The sequence below is a fragment of the Coptis chinensis genome, chromosome 4 (genome assembly GCF_015680905.1).
Source record: "Coptis chinensis isolate HL-2020 chromosome 4, ASM1568090v1, whole genome shotgun sequence".
Classification (NCBI taxonomy): Eukaryota; Viridiplantae; Streptophyta; class Magnoliopsida; order Ranunculales; family Ranunculaceae; genus Coptis; species Coptis chinensis.
This window is the reverse complement of record NC_141459.1, coordinates 47,787,860-47,809,949: the sequence shown is the minus strand read 5'-3', so window position 1 is coordinate 47,809,949 and position 22,090 is coordinate 47,787,860. Positions and strand designations below refer to the sequence as shown.

Below are 22,090 nucleotides of genomic sequence, written 5' to 3'. Positions count from 1 at the left end.
ACCCTTTCAAAGGAATCTCGAGTTTGCACTCGATCCTTTTGTTCTCTCCGTGGCTTCATAATTTTTAAATCCTCCTAGCAAACAGATACTTGGAAGGACAAACTATTTGACACCTTCATTTTCAGAATTGAGGCAGTCCTACACACACATAATGAATGAGTTCGCCAAAACCACATCCTCATTGTGCATGTGGCTGTCTTTCTAAAACTTATCCATATCCACCATATCCTCCACAACCATTCACTTTTCCACACTTATTTACTAAAACACCCACGCATTCAAAAATGAAAAAGAAGGTGCATGATAGGTTACACAATAGGGTTATCCGACTTCGTTTGGATTCCACTAGGCTGTGTCGTAGGAAATCTTGGTGCTTCATTGTGTTTGGATATGTTTTATGTGATATTTATTTATGGAATGATCCACAACTATTTCGGTTGTTGATATATGATCAACTGCATGTTCATACATATGTTTTAGATAAAGTCTTGAGTATCTGACTATAAACGACTCAAATTTCTGTGTTGGTGCATTTCCTTTCATTCCAATATATTGGTGAGTGCACCATTAAGGTAACCGGGCCCTCCCTATGGAGTGTGTGGCTGTAAGTACCGGATCCTAAGTCCACGGTTCACATAGTTCACGTTTTCCACTCTTGCATGTTTTTCTCGGATTTTTGAGTCATGTTTCTCTATGGTGTGAATTATGTCTTTATTGCTTATTGTTTTTCCTTCTAAAACTAAAATAAAAAATAAAAAATAAAAATAAACATAGTAATCTATGAAGTCTCGGGAATCTGACTTTAAAAAGACCCACTGCTAAAAACAAATTTTCTAAGCTTCGTTGTAAAAAAATTTGTTTGGGGGTGGGGTGTTCGTGTTTCCGTACTAAAATGTTTTATGTCCCATTAGAGTTGCTTAGGCCGTTTTATTGTATTACGATTCGGATTGACATGATCTATTCATTTAGATTTCATTCGTTCGCATAACTTACGTCATGCACGCACTTCGAGGCGTTTTCCACTATCTCGTATGTCATCCGAAGTCGGAATAGAGTGTTTTATGGATCATTGGATAGGAAATTCTCTCCTGATCATTTCCATATCTCATTCGCAAAAATCGGACATGTAACGAAGCGGGAATTTTGATTTGAAATTAAAAAAAAAACTCGAAAAAATCAAAATTTCGATTTTGGGCTTGGGCCCAACCAGCCCCACCAGCCCATGGAGAGCCCTTCGGCCTTTTACCTTCTCACGAACAGTTCATCATCGTTCTTCATCTTCCACCGCCATTAACGCCAAGCTTAAAGTTCAAAACCCTAGCAAAAATAAAATTTAAAAAGAAAATCCAATAAACCCACGCCCAATATCAAATCCTAACCCAAATCTTCTCTACAACCAAACCACCACAACCCCCACCGATTTTAAGCACTAAAAACCACCGAAATTTATAAAAATTGGTGCTGCGCCGCCACCACTCCATCACCACCACTGTTCTTTTTAGGTCGGTCAAGCTAATCCACCACCACCACATCATATTTAGACCATCACCCATTCCAAACACTAGATGGCTCAACGCCGAATCATACCGAGCAAGTTTTCATCGCCCGACCATTTCGCCCGTTTTACGGTGACGAAATGGCTAGTAGAGACCGGAATAGTCTTCGGTACTTTCGATCAAGACTTCTACCATGAAGACTTGGTCCGGACGGTTCTACAACACCGGGAGTTGGAGGGGAGTAGGATTTTGTGATGGTCGAAGAAGAGAAGGGAGTTGACTACGGGCTGTTGGTCGAGATTCTAGGCATTCCGCCTAGAATCAATCTGATGCCACTTTACGGGATCCTCGGTTTGACGGGGTAGAGCCGTTGATGGCGTTCTCATCATCAATGGGAGTTACAATCCAAACTCCCATTGTGTTCGCCAGCATCCTCAGACCAAACCAACCTGGGCTTCGGTGGATTGGTCGGAATGTCCCTAGGCAAGGACAAGGTCGATGACATCGGTCCGACCTGCCTCCATCGCCCTATGGGTACTCCAGGGAGCGAAGTATGATTTCGCATCCCGCAGTTTTTGGTCGAACATTATTAGGGGGTTCGAAGGTCTTTGGCACCTCTCCTGTGCTTATTACTAAGATCATGTTGAAGATGAAAGCAACTCCCGCATCTCGAGAGGATTTACATTACCCCGCACCGTAACCCGCGTATCTATAGGAGTGTGCCCAACAAGTATGGAGGAGGGGCTGAGGATAGAGAGGAAGAAGAAGAGGAGGCCGGGGACAGCAGGATGATTCGGAGGAGGATGAGGAGGATGGGACTTGCTTTGATGGATGCCTTCCGGAGGTGTTGGTCGATCGAAAGCGCATGACTATGCTTCATAGGGGCATCGTTCACTCAACACTCTCTCGCGCAGACCTCCGAACTTCGACAGCGACCATTCATCACAACTTCGAGATCCACACCCGCAGGGAGGATGAGAGATGGGAGGAAAGCGAGGGTCGAGAGATGGAAGCCCAGCCGGTTTAGAGTGGATATGCTAGCACGCTTCCCACCTCATCTGACTTCGCCTCTCACGAGGACACAGCCATTTAGGCATGGCGTCGTCGACGAAGACAACTTCTTCTTTGGACCTTCCGGAGCCCGTGAGCCACCACTAGAGATCGTGCCCTCGGCCACCACCACCGGCGAGGAGTTTAGAGAGGATGAGGAGTGATAGTGGTAGTTATTTTGTTTTTTATAAGTTGTTGTTTTATTTATTTTTGTTGTTTTATTGTAATGTAATTTTTATTCTCGTAATTTGAATTTTGTAAGTGAAAGGACCTCCGAATGAAAATTTTAATATAAGGGGGTTATTTTCAGTTTGTGTGCTTGTTTCATTTTGACCCCCACCTTCCCAACTTGTTTGGGGGTGGTTTTATCATTTCAAAGTGTATTTTTTTATAAAAAAAAAAAAAAAAAAAAAGAATTTCTTTCATGAGTAAGGTGAAAATATGGCCGTTTAGGCATATCTATGATTGAGAATCATTGTAGGATGAAATCTACACTAAATACGTACATTTAGTCATAAAATCCAAATAAGAGATACTGGGTTTGAATTAGAATCCAGGATATGAGTTGTTTCCGTTTTCGAGTTTGGAAAATTTAGGATTTTCGGAAACTGCCGTAATTAGTTTTGGCAACTTTCCGATCCATTCTAGCAACTTTAAACCTATATAAACTTGATACAATCTATCCTCACAACTCACACTACACCTAAAATCCATCACTCACCCTTCACACCCGCGATTCCCACGTTTTCGCCTCCATTTTCACAAAATCGCAACTTCGGAATACCAGCTAGTTAGTTGAAGCCCAGCCCAGCGCCCTAGTTGAGCCTTCTACACTTCTTCTCGAGAAAAATTTGCTCGAGCGGCGCCAAGTCAAGCGCGACCAGCTAAGTTACTGGAATTCAAAATACAAAGAAAGCCAGCACGCTTAGTTAGCCAGCGCCAGCGCCAGCGACCCAGCGACTTCGGGACCAGAAAAATTCCGTTTTTTCGCGTTGTGCCGGTCGTTTTGCAGCTATTCCAGAACGTAGTTTTGAGATGACATCTCCCATAATAATACCGAATAGTCTTTCAAGATTTGTTCCAAAGCACTACTTACGGTGCTTGGTTTCAGCGAGGTGATCACATACGTTGGTCGGAAACCTCTTATGGTAAGACCGGCTGAACTTTATTCTCCAGACTTGCATCTTATTTTTATAATAACTGCATTTTCTTTGAGAGACCGGATGGAGAACAAGTGTTCTCCATCACCATTGACGATGAACCAATGGAAATTACCGTGTTCTTGCTTTCGCATTTGTTCTTGGACTTGCTATGCCCACGAGATACAAGACCCATGGTGCTATTAGGTCGATAATATGCATGTCTATACTTATGAGTCTTTGCACGAGGCTTATGGGGCAGGCATTTTCAGATTGAGGACCAAGGGGACTATAACGCTGTTCTTGGTAGCCCTGTCCATGAACATAGGAACTGTTATGTTTTGGATTATGCTAAACATTTTAGGGGAATGGCGTTTTCTTACGTGAATGACGCCACTTGCAGCGTTTTCCTTGCTTTAGCCAATGGGCCGGTTCTATGACCTTCCCGGACTTTGATGTCTAGTTTAGCACGAGCCCATACCATGAGGCATAAGTACCTTCTTATGCCTGCTCTAATTTCACGTATTATGCTATGTTTCTTTCCCCGTTTTTGTACATGTTTCACGGATTGGATTAAAGGTAGACACGGTCGCGACCACCAATAGTATTATTCGATCTTTCCGTGCAATGACTTGGCATGGGTGGCGGATACAACCTCACCAGGTTGCACCCTACACCCCATCGGACCAAGTGGCACTTAATAGGTTAGCAACCATAGATGATAAATGGCGTGAAGCCCGCAAATTATCATAGCATGGCAAGACGCGAAGGAACCTCACTTCTTTATAGAAGTAGAGGATGACCGAAGATGACGAATAACAATGGGAGTGGAGGTAAGTTTTAGTTCTCATTAGTGTCCGCTTATGTCCCAAGCAATTTAATTATGTTAACCCCATAATGGGTAGAACTCTTATAGAGTTGTGTCGGTTTTATTTCCTATATTAGTGCGTTCTAACTTTGTTTTGCAGATGTTCCCGAATTTCCACGGCGTTTCAATGGTATTTTTCCTACCCTCTTTATTTAAATGCTTTGAGGACAAAGCATGCTTTTGTTTTGGGGGCATAGAAACACGTGTAATTAAGACATCTGTTACGATATAGATAGACATAATATGCATTTGTTTTCTAGTTAAAATTTCAAAAAGTTAAAAATATAAATAAATAAGTCATGCTATACACTTAGGAATATTGGTATTGTTTCTTTCTCCATGCTTTTAACAATCTAGAAGTCTCACATAGTTGTTGCATCAGAATAATTGTTAGAAACTTAGGTTAATACGTAGGTAATAATCTTTGCATCTATCTATAAATATATTACATGAGTATCTATGATTGTTAGCAGTAAGTTTCTGAAATCTAGGATAGAGTACTTATTCTACAAATCCTGTGAGAATATAGCCTAAAGCCTTATATGAGCGAAACATTTGAGAAATGATACAAGGGAGAAGTAAAATCCGGATAGAGAAATCACACGTCCACTTGCTTGATCACTAAACCATATCCTAAGTGAGAATTTAGGCCGCTCTTTGGATCGATATAGCCAGAAATTCAAACCTATGAATTATTTTCCGCTAGTCGCCACTCTGAGCCTTTCATTAGCCCTTCCATAAACCACAATTCCTTTACCCTGTTACAAAACAAAACAAAAAAAAAAAAAAATAAATCAACCTACCCAATTTAGAATAAGTCCGAGAATAGAATGAGTGAAGAAAGAAGAAGAGAAAAACCCGTGTAAACAAAAATTGTTAGTTGCTTTCAGAAAATAAAGAAAAGAAGTTTCCATCCAAAGAAAAGAAAAATAGAAATAAAATAAAACTCCAAAAAATAATAAAAGGGGAGTCAAAAGCCAAAGAAAAGAAAAAGAAAAAATATGGCTAAGGATGGAAACAAAGTATAGAAGCAAAAGAAAATAACAAGGTTTTCTCTAAGTTACATAATCTGAAGACTCTATTATCTCGGACTTGTCCTTTTGAATATCCATTTCCTTCCTTCTTAAACCACCTCCTAATCCCCAGTAACACCTAATAAAGACCTCTAGCTCAATTAGGAATAGGTTAGTGTGATAGTAAAGTGGCGGATGTGTTTGATCGACCCGGCTTCCTTGTTGTCATTGAGATTGTAAGGTAAAGTGTACCCACTCGTATTAATCGGAGTAAATAAACTTGAGTGGAAAAATCAGAGTGTTGTTTCTTGACTATTATTGTGAGAACCTACTTAAGGACGCTTATTCCGAAGTTCTCGAAAACAAACCTCGCTAAACATTTGATAGTACTACTCATTGTATATATGTTTATTGTAGATGATTGATTATTACGCATATATTAACTTAGGGTTTTGACCGGTTATTCTTGTGTAATTGCTAGAGAGATGTATAGATAGTTGAGCATGAATAAGGAAACAATAGTTTTATTTTCTTAGTCGTTTGTAGTATAGATGAAGTTTGTGAGTACCTTCATTGGAAAACTCTCACGAGGTTATAACTCGTCCCACTAGGGAATTCCTAGTGGTTTAAGGCCTTGTTGCATATGGTCAATGCAATCGCACTCAGTAAACGAGATTAGGTAGAACTCCATTTTTGGTCACTTATTCTAATTTCTCATCTTTGCTTGAGGACAAGCAAAATCTTTGTTTTGGGTGGTTTGATAAGAGCCCAAAACTGTAGTTTTAACCCCTTAATAATCATCTTGTTAGACCAATTATGTGAATAATAAGTAAGAGTTAATACTTGATTAAGTGTTTTTATGCATTTCGGGCTTCAAAGTCCATTATGTGCGAGAAATGTGCCACTTTAGCGAGATAAAGGAGCAAAAGTCGCCAGAACTTCCGAATGCCATATCTTTGGACTCGGACCTCGGATTGAGGCCTACCTTATGTCAAAACGACAGGCTCGGAAAGAGCTTTGCAATGGTCCAAGCCTTGACCCAATCAGAGGAGCAGAAGTGGACGAAAAGTCTGTGGGAGCCAACTGCAGCTGAAGAGGCCTTTTTGAATTTGAAGAATTGGGTTTTGGGCCTGATTCTCTGGCCCAAACCATGGCTCCAAGCCCATGCACGATTTTTGGATCTGAATGTATAAAAACAAAAGCTTAATTCTTTGTTAATGGTAGATAAAATAGTAGAGAATTAGGGTAGATAGCTTAGAATAGAAAGTAGCCATTAAAATAGCTTCTAGATCTAGATTTAATTGTTTTCTTTAATTAGTTTCAAATCCCTTATTAGATTAAACCTTTGGATCTTGTTCTTCAAATTAATTAGATCAATAAAGTAGTATTTCTTATCAATTTCGATTTTTGTCAATCCAATTCTAAATCTAATTTCAATTCATGTCCTTATTTCAATTTAGTCATTAAATTAGATTTCATTATTGTTAAATTAAGTAAATTTCAATGCTTTATATTATGATTAGTTTTAATCTAAATGGAAATGATTATGAATGATTCAAGGCTAAACCTCCATTAGAGGGGTTGTGAAGCCTTGATGAAAGCTTGAGTCCGATTATCGTAGAGTCGTCGTATTTTCTATTCCACTCTAGAAATGATTAGTTCACCATGAGAATGGGTTTAATTGTTCACATGCTAGTTATGATTGGTAGAAATGCCATGTATAATTAGGGATTAGGAATAACCAATTGTTCTGCGAAGCAGTTCAATTCGGATTACGACGATTCGTCGTTAGTGGATTAAGTTGAGTTAAGGTGGAATCAATCCCCCTCTAACTCAAGCACTAGGAGTGGAACGAACTTATCTACTCCACTATATCTCATAGGATTGAGAGTAGAAATCTTTGATAACTCAAGCACGTAAAAGTAAAAGTTTAGTTTACTTACGTTGTGAATTCATAGTTCATTTCGTAGGTAGACTATTCATTTTTATCATATTCATTACCTTTAGCAATTTTCATTAGTTATCAAGGGCTTGGCCAGAGGACTGCAGTTAGCGGTGGAAAGAGGATGCTTAAAAGTTAGAGCCCAGACGGACTCAACAACAGTAACTACTTATATGAGGGATCAGGCCCATTATCCATGGCGAGCCCATTACTTTATGAAATCCACCGTTTGAAATCCCAACTTGAGAGTTTCACACTCAAACATGTATTTCGTGAAGCCAACAAATTAGCCGATATATTGGCTAGTAATATCCCGACAGCAAGTTATGTAGTAATCACCCCTAGTTCATTTTCTGAAGATGTAAGGAAAATTGTATTCGATGATGCCATGGGAAAAAGATATGTGAGAGTATATGCTATGTAACCAAGCTAGTTTTTTTAATATTAATAAAACAGGGGTAAGGGACCTCTCAAAAAACCCTGCTTGCCTTTCAAAAAAAAAACTAATTAGTGAGGTATACTCACCTTTTTGTTGTTGCCATCGAAAGAACAATTATATAAAAGAATCCACGCCACATAAAATCTATATGACCAAGTAATAGAAATACTCCCTTTTTTCATTATCTCTTTTTCCTTTTCCTTATTCCTTATTCCTTTTAATCTTCTTTTGATTTCTTTTTCTTTTTTATATATTTTTTTCTTTTTTTTTTGTTCTAAATGAAACCATATTCTTTAGATACAAAGAAATAAACTAAGACAAATTCCATAATTTTAAATTATCTGCACATTAGTTTCCTTAACAACTAAAAACTTTCCATTACTTTCCTTTGAATAAAAATTAACTTTCCATAACAATAGAATTCATACCATATTATCTCACCTTAATAAAGAAATTTTCCTTTTTACCAAATATCTCTATTCATAAATTTAGAATATTATTCTCTATTAAAAGTACTCTATTTATTATATACCTTATATTAACATCTCTTTTGAAAACTTTCCAAATATTAAAAATCTCTACAAAAACTTAAAATTCAAAACACTAAATTCCTTTAATACAAATTTCAAAAATATTCTCTTGTTTTACCTCCTTTCTCTTTTTATAATAAAAGTCAAACCAAATCTATTTAACATGCATATTGACCATGCATTAAATATCTAATCCAAAAATACTAAATATTGTAAAATAATAATGTACAAAAAAAATAGGGGTTTTACACTGCCTACCCTTCTGAGACGTGTAGTAGAGTCATCCTAGTCTCGCGCCCAATTGTTCCCTTGAACAGGAGATAGCAATATATAGACCAAGCAAAAAAATTCACGAAAATGAAAAAAAAAATGAATTTCTACTGTTTGTGCATCATCATTGATTGAGCGTTCATGTCTTATCAATATGAATCGCAACCATCATGGAATTACAATGCAAACTCAGAACCTTGTTCTTTTTGCGGTAGTCCTTATCACTGGTTATCCTATTGTCCATCATATACCGAATTTGACTACTACAGAAAATCCTTACGATTACGAACTTTAATTTTCAAACTTCCCTAGTACCCCATACACTCAAGAGTTTTCCAGTCATGCCGACAATTTATGGAGTTCCATCTTAAATAGTCAACCACCATTCATATATCCACTTGGTTAGTCAGAGTACGGTTTCACCCAAAATCTATTACCATTCATATGACCATCCATATCAAATTCATATTCCACTACACCATCCATCACAGACCAACTCTACCAGGAAATAGCCAAGCAAATAATACTAACTCAGCAAATAACAACTACTTTATGTTTTCTCCAATCCGATTCAAACAATTCCACATCTAATACTAATATTCTTCCCACCAGTCCATAACCCATTCAACAAGAGGAACAAGGTGTTGCTATAACAAAACCCATTGCTAAAGCCCATCCTGATACTCTTGACCAATTAAAATCCCATCACCATCCACCTGGCTATCGTGAGAATTCCGTATCTTATGAGGATAACTATATGCCTAAATTTACATTCTCTCTCACATGCCTTAATACATCATCACCTATAAATGAGAAAACTCTGACAGAAGAAACTCAAGAGCATGTATTGGACTCGATATATTTGGAAAATGACATTGAGAAAATTTATGAAGATCTAGGCAGAGAGGACAAAGAAAATGAAGTTCTTGGAAAAGAGGGAGTAAAATATATGGTGGAAAGTGGATTTCAATTTAGTTTGGCCATTAAAGACTTATCGATGGAACAAATTTGTGACATCCTTACTATTGCAGATATGAACCACAATCTTGTGGAAACGCCAAAACTAGATGAAGAACCACCACCCAACCATCACCATCCCATTTCAGCACCTCTTGAAATCCAACCTCCATTCATAAAAAATCCACCAATTTTTTAGGACTGCACCACGAAACCATTTCAAAGAAACCTCAAATTCGCACTTAAGCTAATTGCCTTTGAGACCATTCATAATTTTCTAAACTTTCCCAATAAAAAAACTTTGCCCAATATACAAACACAAGAGTCCATCATTTCAATAGTTGAGAAACCTGGTATGTTCTATTCCGCATCATTTGAGCCTCATGAAGGACATATACCACCAACCTCTTACTCTTCTGGACAAGTCAACTATGACGGGTTATTGCATAAGTTCCATGATGTATTACACAAACATTCCATTATCATTCTGCATATTACCTTCCACATGGATCATCTCATTCTGTTTGGGGGTAAATGCCATCATCTCATTTTGTTTGGGAGTAAATTCCATCATCTCATTCTGCATATTACCTTCCACCATCCATTAGTGTCCAATCAGATAAACCTTCCCATTACATCTTGTGCAGTAAATCCCCCAATGCCAACACACACATAATTGAAGCCACAGTCTGACTGGATTGAGTTCAATAAAGAGCCGACACAAAAGTTGCCTAAGATCATCTGTTTTGTTTTCAAACTTAGTATTAGAAATCACAGCTTTTGTATGAGCTATCTTTATAACATCTCTACTTAGTTTTCAAAACCTGAGGATATAAAAATGAAAATCTTACATCCCAGAGTAACCAAAATGATACTGGACAAACGTATGATTTTATCTTCTTGTCAAAACCTCTATATGGTTAGAGATACCTTTAGATTGAGAAAACTAATTACTCTAAAAAAAAAAAAAAAAAACAACAACAACAACAACAACAACCAAACACACATACATTTCATATGTGTCTGTATAGATAGTTATTTACATATTTTATAGTGTAATAATTATGTATGCATGTTAGATTTTCTACATTACATATATGTTTTCAAAAATACAAAAACCCAAAAAGATTTAATAGTAGAATAGTTATCCCTAGTATAATAAACCATGTATTTATCGTTCTATCTCAGACAACCCATACCCCAAACTTATTTGGGGGTGACATATTTTCATCATGAAAAATAGAATACATGTGCATCGCCATTTTTGCTCATGTTTCTATGGTAATCTCTTCATACTTTGAAGACAAAATATATTTCTATTTGGGGGTGGTATAGTAACATTTTGCAAAAACTATACAATTTCTTATAATAGATATAATAGTATATTTCTTCTTTTCACAAATTTTTTTTGAAAAAGACCAAAAATATTTTTCTATTTAGTATCAAAAAGTCTTATTTCCTTTTCAATGATGAATAAAAAGTTTAGAAGTCTCATTGTAGCAATAAAGTAAGGACTTGTTCTTCATACTTAGACTAATATATGTACAATAGTTTCTACATCTTTTCATGAATGGCATGCATCAGTATTTGTTTGTATATAGCAGTGAGTTTCCGAAGCTAAGGTTAGAACAATTAAGTTCCATATCCTGTGAGAATATAGCTAAAAGCCTTATCTGAATGATTATTGAGTGATGATACAAAGGATGTCCGGATAGAAAGACCACACGTCCACTTGCTTGATCATCACACCATATCTTAAGAGAGAATTTAGGCCATTTTTTTTATCAATATAGCCAAATAAATGTTAAAAACCCAAAAAGATAGTTTTTCCTCTAGTTACCCTTATTGAGCCTTCACCCTTTTCTAAAAGCCTTTTTATTCTTCACTAAAAATTCCTAATCCGTTACAACACACAATACAAAGCTTACCCAGCTAACAAGTTGAGAACTGGATGAATATCAGAAAAAGAGAAGAGAAGACCTTATACAAAAATAGATCAATTAGTTTCTTTAAAAAAGAAAAGAAAGACTCATCAAAAACCAAAACTCCAAAAAAATAAAGGAGTCAAAAATCATATCTCCCAAAAGTTCAAAATCAAAAGAAGACGATATTAGAAACAAAAACAAATATAAACAAAAGCAAACTTAGAATGCCCAAAATTTCAAAATCATATGGAGTCACAAAGCCAAAAGGCCAAAAGAATTATCGCAATTCGGAAGCAAATAACAAAACGAGGTTCTTCTTTGGTTACACGTATCTTAAAAACCCAGTTTCTCAACTTATTAGATTTTGTTTTCCCTAGCTTCCTTTTTCCTTCTAAACCATCACTCTAGCCCCGTAATTCCTAATAAAATACCTCTAGCTCGATTAGGAATTGGATGGTGTGATAGTAAGTGGTAAGCATGATCAATTGACCCCAGTTTCTTTAGACGTCATTTGAGTATGTGAGGAATATAAGTGCACACTGGACTTGAGAGAATGAAACTTGAGTGAATCTATTAGAGAGTTTGTGTTTTAACACATCCCTATGAGAACCCACCTTAAGGACGCTTTCCAAAAGTCTCGGAAATAACTCTATTTTTGTATTTCATTGCTCATGTTTTGTACATTTATCTTTAGATGATTAAATTACTGTACATATGTTATTCTAAGTTCAAAGGAGTTTGTCCTTATTCACCGCTAATGAGATGCATAAACTTATGAGAATAAGTAAGGAAACAAGACCCTTTGTAGTAAATAGAAGAAGTTTGTGAGTACCTTCACTAGAAAACTCTCACAAGGCTTAAAACTCATCCACTAGGGAATTCCTAGTGGTTTAAGGCTTTGTTGCATATGGTCAATGCAATCGCACTCTACAAAACGAGATTAGTATAACTTATAATAAATCACTCATTTGTGATCTTAGTTTTTTCTCTCATCCTTGCTTGAGGACAAGCAAGAACCTATTTGGGTGGTGATCAGCTCCCAAATGTGCATTTTATTACCCTTATATTACTGCATTGCAAACCCTCTTACGCTTAACAAAAAGACAACTCATAGCTTTTACTGTCTTTTTCAGGTTAAGGAGTATTTCAAACCATTTATCATAAAAGCTATGTCTTAGCACCAAAAGGAGCCTTAATCACGCTTATTATGAAGACCAAAAGCTACTATAGAAAAGTGCTAAAAAAGTCAATGTCAATGGTCAAAGTTAAAGGTCAAGGTCAAAAGTCAAAGCCCTCAATTAAGAAGACCAGAGATGGAGGCCCTTATCTCAAAAGATGATGAACTTATCCTCAAAACCTACCTTGGTCAAGAATAAACCAAAAACAAAAAGCAAAAACAAAAACAAAAGTGAAATGTGAGGTGTCTAGTTTATAATAGAGAAGGGCAAATCTGTAAAAGGCAAAAGTAGAGGTATATAAGCTAAAAGCAAGGGAGAGAGAAGTCATCCATTGTCTTAGGATCCAAACCATTTGGTTTGTTTAATTATTTGTCTTGTTTTTCAATTTATGTTTTCAATTTCTTATTGTTTTATTTCCTTTCAATCAACTTGTTATTTTCTTGTTATTATTTCAATCAAACTTGTTATTTTCTTGTTCTTATTTCAATCAAACTTGTTATTTACTTGTTCTTATTTCAATCAATCTTGTTTGCTTGTTCTTTGTTCCAATCTTCTATCTTGTTTGCTTGCCTTTATTTCAATGCTTTAATCAATCTTTCCTTCCCTGTTTTCAAGTCATTTCAATACAACAAACAAATGCTTTTAATGTTTTCATTAGCTTAGAATCATTCTAATCCATACAAGAGTCTACCTTTCTTCTTCATATCTCCCTCACTCAAACTCTAAATAATTTAGGATGAACCTCACTCTTAAACAAACTCTTTTGAAGAACATCACCACTATAAAATCAACTCCAGAATCCTGATGAAATCACGGATGTAGTAGTCCTCCCGGCTGAAGTGCAACAGGGGAATCTTGATGAAGTCACAGATGTAGTAGTCCTCCCGGCTGAAGTGCAACAGGGTAATCCTGATGAATTCACAACTGAAGTCGTGGCTGAACCCTTTGAAGGTCCATCATTTGATTTACGTCTTACCTTGTCACCTCCAGACAAGGAGGGAGATAAAGATAGAGTTGAGGAGAAGGATGTTGGAGGTAAAGATAAAAATGAGGAGAAGGATGTTGAGGGAGGAGAGAAACTTTGTTCACTAGTAAAGCGAGTGAAGGAAAATAGAGGAAGGAAAACTAAGATGATAGGCGAAGATTTCATTGGTGAAGGAAGGAAAAAAAGAAAGAAATGTGACACTGGCAAGCAAACTCTTGCTAAAGAGAAGGGATTTGATGACACTAACAATCGTCCTCTGCTTGACCCAAAGACATGTCCATACTATGCGGGATTGAAAGAAAGCCATTGAGAAGTCATTGACACTTTCTTCAAAATTGTAGACAGTGGGTAAGTTTAGGATACCAAAAAATGATATTTTGAGTAAATATCTTTTTTGACTAATGGTTGTTTCTTATGGTTTTTGAAGAGTTATTACTTGGTCAAATGGAATTTTACAAGTTCAAGGTGTTCTAGTTGAAGATCTTCTCTTTGATAGAGAAATTGATCACCAGGTAAATTTTATTCATACCACAATTGGACTATGAATAATGATTGTTCATAATCGTTAGCTATAAACATTATTTGTTCATACCACAATTGGACTATGAACAATGAATGTTCATAGTCGTTAGCTATGAACATTCTTTTTTCATACCACATTTGGACTATGAACAATGAATGTTCATAGTAGTCTTTAGCTATGAACACTCATTGTTCACATCCATACTGTACCATGAACAATCATTGTTTATAGTCCTGAGCTTTTTATGTGATACCAATTTAAAAAAACTTATCCATTCAATAGGTCATCGACTGGTGGTCGATAGAACTTCAACAGAGGAAGACTGAAAAAGCAGAGACTTGTCTAGTATCTACAAACTCTAAGGTGAATTTTTTATTACAAAAAAATATTGTTTCATCTATTATTATTGTTACGTTCTTATTATTTCACACAATTGTTGACACAGAGATTGTTAGAAGAAGTAGGATTGGAAACAATATTGAAGAGCATCGACTTTTCTTCGAAATTCATAGCCATTCCAATTCATTCTGACAATCATTGGACTCTTCTTGTGTTGGAGTTGGTGGAGGGACAACAAGCAAAATGGTTTTACTTCAACTCCTTAAGCCACACAAAAAAAGGGTTGCAAGTTGCAAAAGAATTTGTGAGTTCGACAATAAACACTTAAATTACATAAAATTTTTTATGTTGAAATATAAAGAAATAACCTCTTGTAATTTTGCAAAAGAAGGTACTAGTTGAGTCAATAAGCCATCTTGTCATAAAGGGGGATTTAAAAATCCAGCTTCTCAGTAATAAGGGAAGAATACTTTCACAAAAATGTCCGCAGCAAAACAATATATAGGTAATTATTTATTTATTCTCCTGTATTACATGTGTGAACTATGATTGTTCATACCTATTGGTTATAAACAATGAGTGTTCATGCCTCATATAGCTATGAAGATTGGTTGTTCATGCCTCAGATAGGTATGAACAAGTATGAATACAATGATTCATCATATTTAGAATTGATTATGATTTGACTGTGTATTATCTAAATTGACTGTGTATTCTCTAAATTGCAGTGCTGATTGTGGGCTTCATGTGTGTAAAATGATGGAAATTCTGTATGAACAAGGTCATATGGATTTCTCTAAAGGAGAAGTACGCAACATGTGCCCGCACATTGCGTGCAGATTGCTGTCAAACTTGCCAAGAAGCTGGAGCAAAGAAAATCACGAATTTTTGGAAAATTATAGAAAAGGATTATTTACTGACTGAATGTGAGAATCGGAAGGCAAAAAACAATATATTTTGTGTTGTTATTTGGTGCACAATGATTTTTTGTGTGTATGAAAATGAACTATTGGTGTTTTTAATGTGTTCTCTTATTATTATTATTTTTATTCTGCTTATTCATAACTCATGTTCATATTTTTAATCCTCTGTTCGTAACTCATGTTCATATTTGGGGGTATAAACATTTATTGTTCATACCCACAAATAGGTATGAACACACATTGTTCATAGCTTACGTTCATAGTGGAGGTATAAACATTTATGGTTCTTACCTGCTTAGAGGTATGAACAATGATTGTTCATAGGTATGAACAATCATTGTTCATAGCTCCAATAGGTATGAACAATCATTGCTTATAGCTCAAGTTTATAGTGGAGGTATGAACATTTATGGTTCATACCCACAAATAGGTATTAACACGCATTGTTCATAGCTCACGTTCATAGTGGAGGTATGCACATTTATGGTTTATACCTGCTTTGAGGTATGAACAATGATTGTTCATACGAACAATCATTGCTTATAGCTCACGTTCATAGTGGAGGGTATGGACATTTATGGTTCATACCTGCTTAGAGGTATGAACAATCATTGTTCATAGCTTCAATAGGTATGAACAATCATTGCTTATTGCTCACGTTCATAGTGGAGGTATGAACATTTATGGTTCATACCTGCTTAGAGGTATGAACAATGAGACAATGGGTATGAATAATCATTATTCATTGATTGTTCATAGCTCCAATAGGTATGGACAATCATTGTTTATAGCTCATGTTCATAGTGGAGGTATGAACATTTATATTGGAGTTATGAACAATAATGGTTCATACCCACAAATAGGTATGAACATGGATTTGTTAATACTCCAATTGGTATGAACAATGATGGTTCATACTCCAATAGGTATGAACACGCATGTTTTGTATATGAACATTGATTGTTCATACTATATACCCTGGGTCAGGGGTATACTTGACTTTTCATCTACCCGAGCCATTTTTTATTTCGCGTCAGAGATATAGTTGACCTTTCATCTACCCGGTCCTGGTGGGTGGCATATGGGTTCCACCATAGGAGTGCTCAAGGGTAACAACAACTAAAAGTGATAAAGCATCAAATGTTCCAAAAAGAATTTATGTGCCAGTAACTGCACCACCACAAGCAAATTTACCATCGTGTCAAGGGCAGCAGCAACAACACTTACAATTATTAACAGGTTCGTCTCATTCGGAGCGAAAGAGCAGCCACACAGAACACAACATTGAGGATGACAATGCACATTCTGTTTCACCAGTTGTAGCGTCTACTTCCATTGATACCACAACATCATCTCCAAACTGTTAAATTAGATGTCTCACTTGAGAAATTAGAGTTTTGTAATGGCCACTTGTTTGTTGTTGTGTTGTAGAGAAATTAGTTAGTACAGGAGATACTTGTAAGAATTTGTGATGTGTTTGAAATTTGAAGTTTTGAATATCTTGTTCGGGTAGTGTCTAAATTGTACTTCTTTTCTCAATCTACTGCACTTCTTTCTCAATAGTAAATTTTGTAAGTGGGTATATGTTGGGTATTGTGAACCTTAAATCTAATAGTCCCACATGGGAGAAGAAATGAGTTCATCATGGGTTGATAAAGTGGGAAGATCACTAACTAGTACCGAGGTCTTTTCGGATAAAACCCCACACCCATGGCCAAGATGTGGTCCAAGCTAAATGGGTGGTTAAGTGGGGGACAATATCGGTACTAGTTATCCCATGGGCATAAAGGCCCAGGCCTGGCAAGTGTGCCCAGGTCCTATCAAATGGTATCAGAGCCGATGGTTCGGCTGGGACAAATGACACAGATCATGTAGAATTTGAAGACGAAGTCATTCAAGGTGGAGCCGCCAACGATGGCGCAACTCAGGTGGAGTTGCTTAATGAAGCGTCCCTGTACATTATGGCACTCTTGGAAGTCGTAGATGCTCGAGAGAGTGTACCCCGAGTGGAATCCAACGACATCGAATGATCTTCGAGGTGTAGCTTGTCCTCTCGACACCTACAAAGTCTGGCATGATATCATGCAATGTTGATGAATAAGTGAAGATCCTTGGATTTCGGTTCAAAGTAGAGGTTGTTGGGTATTATGAACCTAAAATTTAATAGTCCCACATGGGAGAAGAAATGAGTTCATCATGGGTTGATAAAGTGGGAAGATCACTAACTAGTACCGAAGCCTTTTCGGATAAAACCCCACACCCATGGTCAAGATATGGCCCAAGCCCAATAGGTGGTTAAGTGGGGGACAATATCGGTACTAGTTATTCTATGGGCATGAAGGCCCAAGCCTGGCAAGTGTGCCCAGGTCCTATCAGTATACGATTTGGGCCAATGAAATGTTGGGATGTATTATTGTAACTTGCCCTCAATGAAATAGGAAAACCGCGACCCAATTATCGGGGGCATGAAATATGAAAATTCAAGATGCTTGGCAAGTTGCAACGACTGCAAAAACAGCATCTCCGATTTTCAATTTTGTCTCCTACATAATTCTTGGCAGACATGGATATGGGTATGAAATAGGGGCCTGTGAATAAGTGCACTCTATGTGTAGGCCCCACCAATTTTAAAAACTTGGCTGGGTTAAACACTAGTAATCTTTTTTTCATATCTAAACAAACATTTCATCACGCATTCATGAGAAGCATGGCAGAAGATGAAATGATCTCAATCTTAGTCGAATCCGGTTGCACCCTACTAACCCAAAACAAAACCCCTCCAACCCTCCCACTCGACCTACACAAATTTCGTCACTCCCTCCAAACAAACTTTTCCTGAAATCTAACCAACTACTTAACCGGTCTCACTTCATACATACGAACCCAATCTAATTTCCAAACATTTTTTTTTTAAATCCACGTCATCATCTCACACCACACTTCTCAGTCACCTCCTATTAATCCCATCACTTCAATTCCCACTCCAAAAAATCCTCCTAGAAACACTCCCCGAATATTTCGATAACAACAACGTCGATATATCTCGACAAATAATAAATCATTTTCGATATCTAGATTTCTTAGTAGATGCCAAAAAGTTTGTAGAGAAGCTTCTATAAGTTTTGTCCATTTGTCCTATAAGGGTGTGTTTGTTATGATGGAAACATATGGAAAGGAAAGGAAAGGAAAATAAAAGTGGTCCACCTTTTCCATAGTTTTTAAGACGTTTGTTTACACATGGAAAGGAAATGGGCTTTTCCATATGGAAACAAATGGAAAAGGTTTTGTGTCTTTAGCTAACTCCTGAAAATTTTGTAGAAAGGAAAGGAAAGGAAATAAATAAATAAGGACTTACTACTAATACACTCCACTCAACAATACAATTATTCCTTTCCATAGCTTTTGCAAACAAACATGATTATTCCTTTCCCCAGTTTACCAAACACATACCATTTAAAATTATTTCCTTTCCATTCCATTCCATAGTTGATTATAGGTTCGTTACCCGAGATTATAGGTGTAGTGGCATTGTAGTTGAGTCCTTATGGAATATGTTACCAGTGTACCTGTACTTTACTCGTTTTCGACTTTACATTTAAGTGATGTGTTGAAAGAGCAAGTTGTTACTATTGGTTTGTCGTTTATTAGGACTATCGAGGGCCAATATATGCCGTTATTGTTACGGTTCTTGTTACTTTCCGCCGAGAGTGGGAATGCGAGGAGGATTGTTGGGCAGATTAGAATGCATTTGATGTTTGTCGGGGGCGTGGGTGGGCAAGGGAGTAGTGGTAGAGGGAAAGGGAAGTTGGGTGTGGATAATTTTGAAGGCTTGGTTCTTGAGGCATTGAGGTCGAGTCTTCGTTTTAAGAATGTGAGTGTTCATACATTGTTTTTTGTACTTTTTGTTCAAGTTTGGCTATTGACTTGTTGTGTTTTTATGCCAGGTTCTTTGTCAGGAGGTTTTAAATGAATTGAAGTCTATTGATAAAGCATAGTATCATAGAGTTATTGATGTTTATATACATGAATGGTGGAACTTTGCAAAAGAATGTTGAGAAGTTGATAAAGAAGAAAATCATGGATGATTGTCTCGGGGAAGCTCTTTTTGACCAATGTATTCATGGGCATAGGGAACTTGTGCAGGTTACATATCAAACTTTGAAGTTAACTTTGTAAAGTTAGGAGATAGCATGGATACTAGTAGTTGATTTTACTGTTCTTAGATTACCTGCAATGAAGCTGAGCGCATTTATCAGTGTTGTAGTGTTTGTTACACCCATAGTTAGAACTAAAGATGTCCATGCCAAAGTGTTTGCCACCACCCACTCCTCTGGAAAATGCTTCTGTTAGGAGGCAGAGTCTTTGTCCCTAGACCAATGTAGTTCACTAAAAAATTGGGTCGAGAAGACGGGGAGAAGACAATGGAAAAGAAGATGAAGAATTGGAGATACTAGGAAAAAAATGTGGCATCAAATTTTGGAAATTTTTGTACCTAATTGTGAAACTTCACATTTTCCGGGTTGATAAAATTATAAGTAAATTTATGAGAAATGATGAAAACACGTAAGTAAGAACTTAAGATGCAATAATCATCTTCCTACATGGTAATATTACATATGTAAGTGCTCATTGTGAACTAATTAGTCTTATGAGTGAGATATATAGCAGAACTTTTTGTAATCTTGATTGAAGCACTCTTGGTTATTCAGTATGAAAATACATACAGGAAGGTTCTGCGGTGCTTGTGGATCGCAGTCCAAATTGTGCCAGCTCTAGTTTTAATAAAAATTATACATCGAGAGTTTGGAGAGTAAAAGCACATCTGGCAACATGTGAATTAAGTGAAAACTTGCCAGATTTTGCAGCATGCCTATACTTTCTGAAGAAAATGTACATTGCATTATATCCTAAATTCATGAGATATAGTGCCTATAACTGTTGATGTGGTTCACAACATCATGCTTTTATCCACTATTTAACTCAGGCTATTATGCAGTTATATTAATGGTACTTGTTCTTCTGTTTACTACTTTGAAGATGTCCTTTTCCTTCTTCTTTTTCTTCTTATCTTTTTCCTTTTTTATATGCTAGATTCAACTTTAAGAGGAAAAAATAATGCAAATTCTATTTCAATTTCCCATAACAAGATAATTGTTTTGCAAATGTGTTTTTTTTGGAAGATTATGCTTTCCTGGCTTATGTGCCAGACAATTTTTAAGGAGTAATGCTACTGTGCAATGGCCTATGCTGTAACAGCCTTTGTAAACATCATGAACCTACTGTTAGGTGAAGAATATTGTGTTCTATTTAAATAGAAGTTTTCTTGAAGTGTATGCCCAAATCTTTGTGAATCCAGGAGTATTTCCCTTCATTTCTCTCCGTGTCTGAGTACTTATTGGCGTGCAAAGAACAAAAGGCAAGGGAATTTGGCATTCACATGTATATATCTCTGTTTGATGAGTTCAATGATACTTATTCCAGGCATGAGGTAATATGCTTTATAAATAATTTTGAACTTATAATGCATTTAACACGATAGTAACTATCATACTCTTGTGTGACGCTTCTTTCAGATCCTCGGTGCATTAGTTACTCATATAGGTTCTGGTGTTATTTATGAAGTCGGTTCGGCACTAGAGGCCATGGTTCTTCTGGCTTCAAAATATTCGCAGGAACTGATCACATTTTCTCCTTATATCAATGGTAATTTCTCTGCATCTATAGTCTTGTGCTGCTTTTAAATTTACTCTTTGCACAGCTCACCTTCTTTTAAATTTCCATATTCAGGCATCTTGGATTACATAGAGGGATTTAATGATGAAAATATCCACAAGGTATAATATGCTGTTTTTCGGTTCCTTGACTTTCTCTATCAGCTATTTAACTATGACTTCCTAAGTGCAGGTATATGAGGTCTTCAGCCATTTGGCACTCTCCGCTCGATCTAATGCTGATTCTGTTGGATCTTCCATCGCAAATGAACTTTTTATCATCGTACACAAGCAGGTAGGGTAATCATTGGCTGAGAGATGCATCTTGCATCTCTATTATGCTTTACTGTATAAATCCAACTCGGTCAGTATATCTATTAATTTTCTGGAATGTCTTAGTCCAAAGATTTTTATGCACCTAGTGTTTTTGTACTTCACTTCTTTCGTCAGGTCAGTAATCAAGAGTTGAGGTATAAGAAGATGGGCCTAATTGGAACTCTAAAGATTGTTTCTTGTCTTGGGCATATAGATAACGCCACCCATCTCTCGTCATCTCAGGTACGGACCAGGAGTATTTACGTATTACACCCTTTTAACCTCTTTGTCTATTGTGGTTGATATCATTGTTGTGCTATTGCTGATTGCTCGCCTTGTTATGTACTTTCAAGGAGTTACTACTATTAGCAGTTATTTATGGACATATATTTTCATTGTTGTTCTTGTCAGTAAGGTTTGTATACTAATATTTGACAGACTGAGTATTACGAGTTAACATGCATGCACATATCTATTACTGTATGTA

General features: G+C 36.6%; 1 pseudogene across 1 annotated transcript; it reads left to right on the top strand.

The window, feature by feature from the left end:
* The first annotated feature begins 18,891 nt into the window (after positions 1-18,891).
* Positions 18,892-21,846, top strand: LOC147503763 (uncharacterized; annotated as a pseudogene). The gene is made up of 7 exons (XR_015192823.1): positions 18,892-19,448; positions 19,522-19,720; positions 20,934-21,065; positions 21,151-21,280; positions 21,365-21,411; positions 21,482-21,583; positions 21,744-21,846. The product of XR_015192823.1 is annotated as an uncharacterized LOC147503763 (transcript).
* Positions 21,847-22,090: the final 244 nt, after the last annotated feature.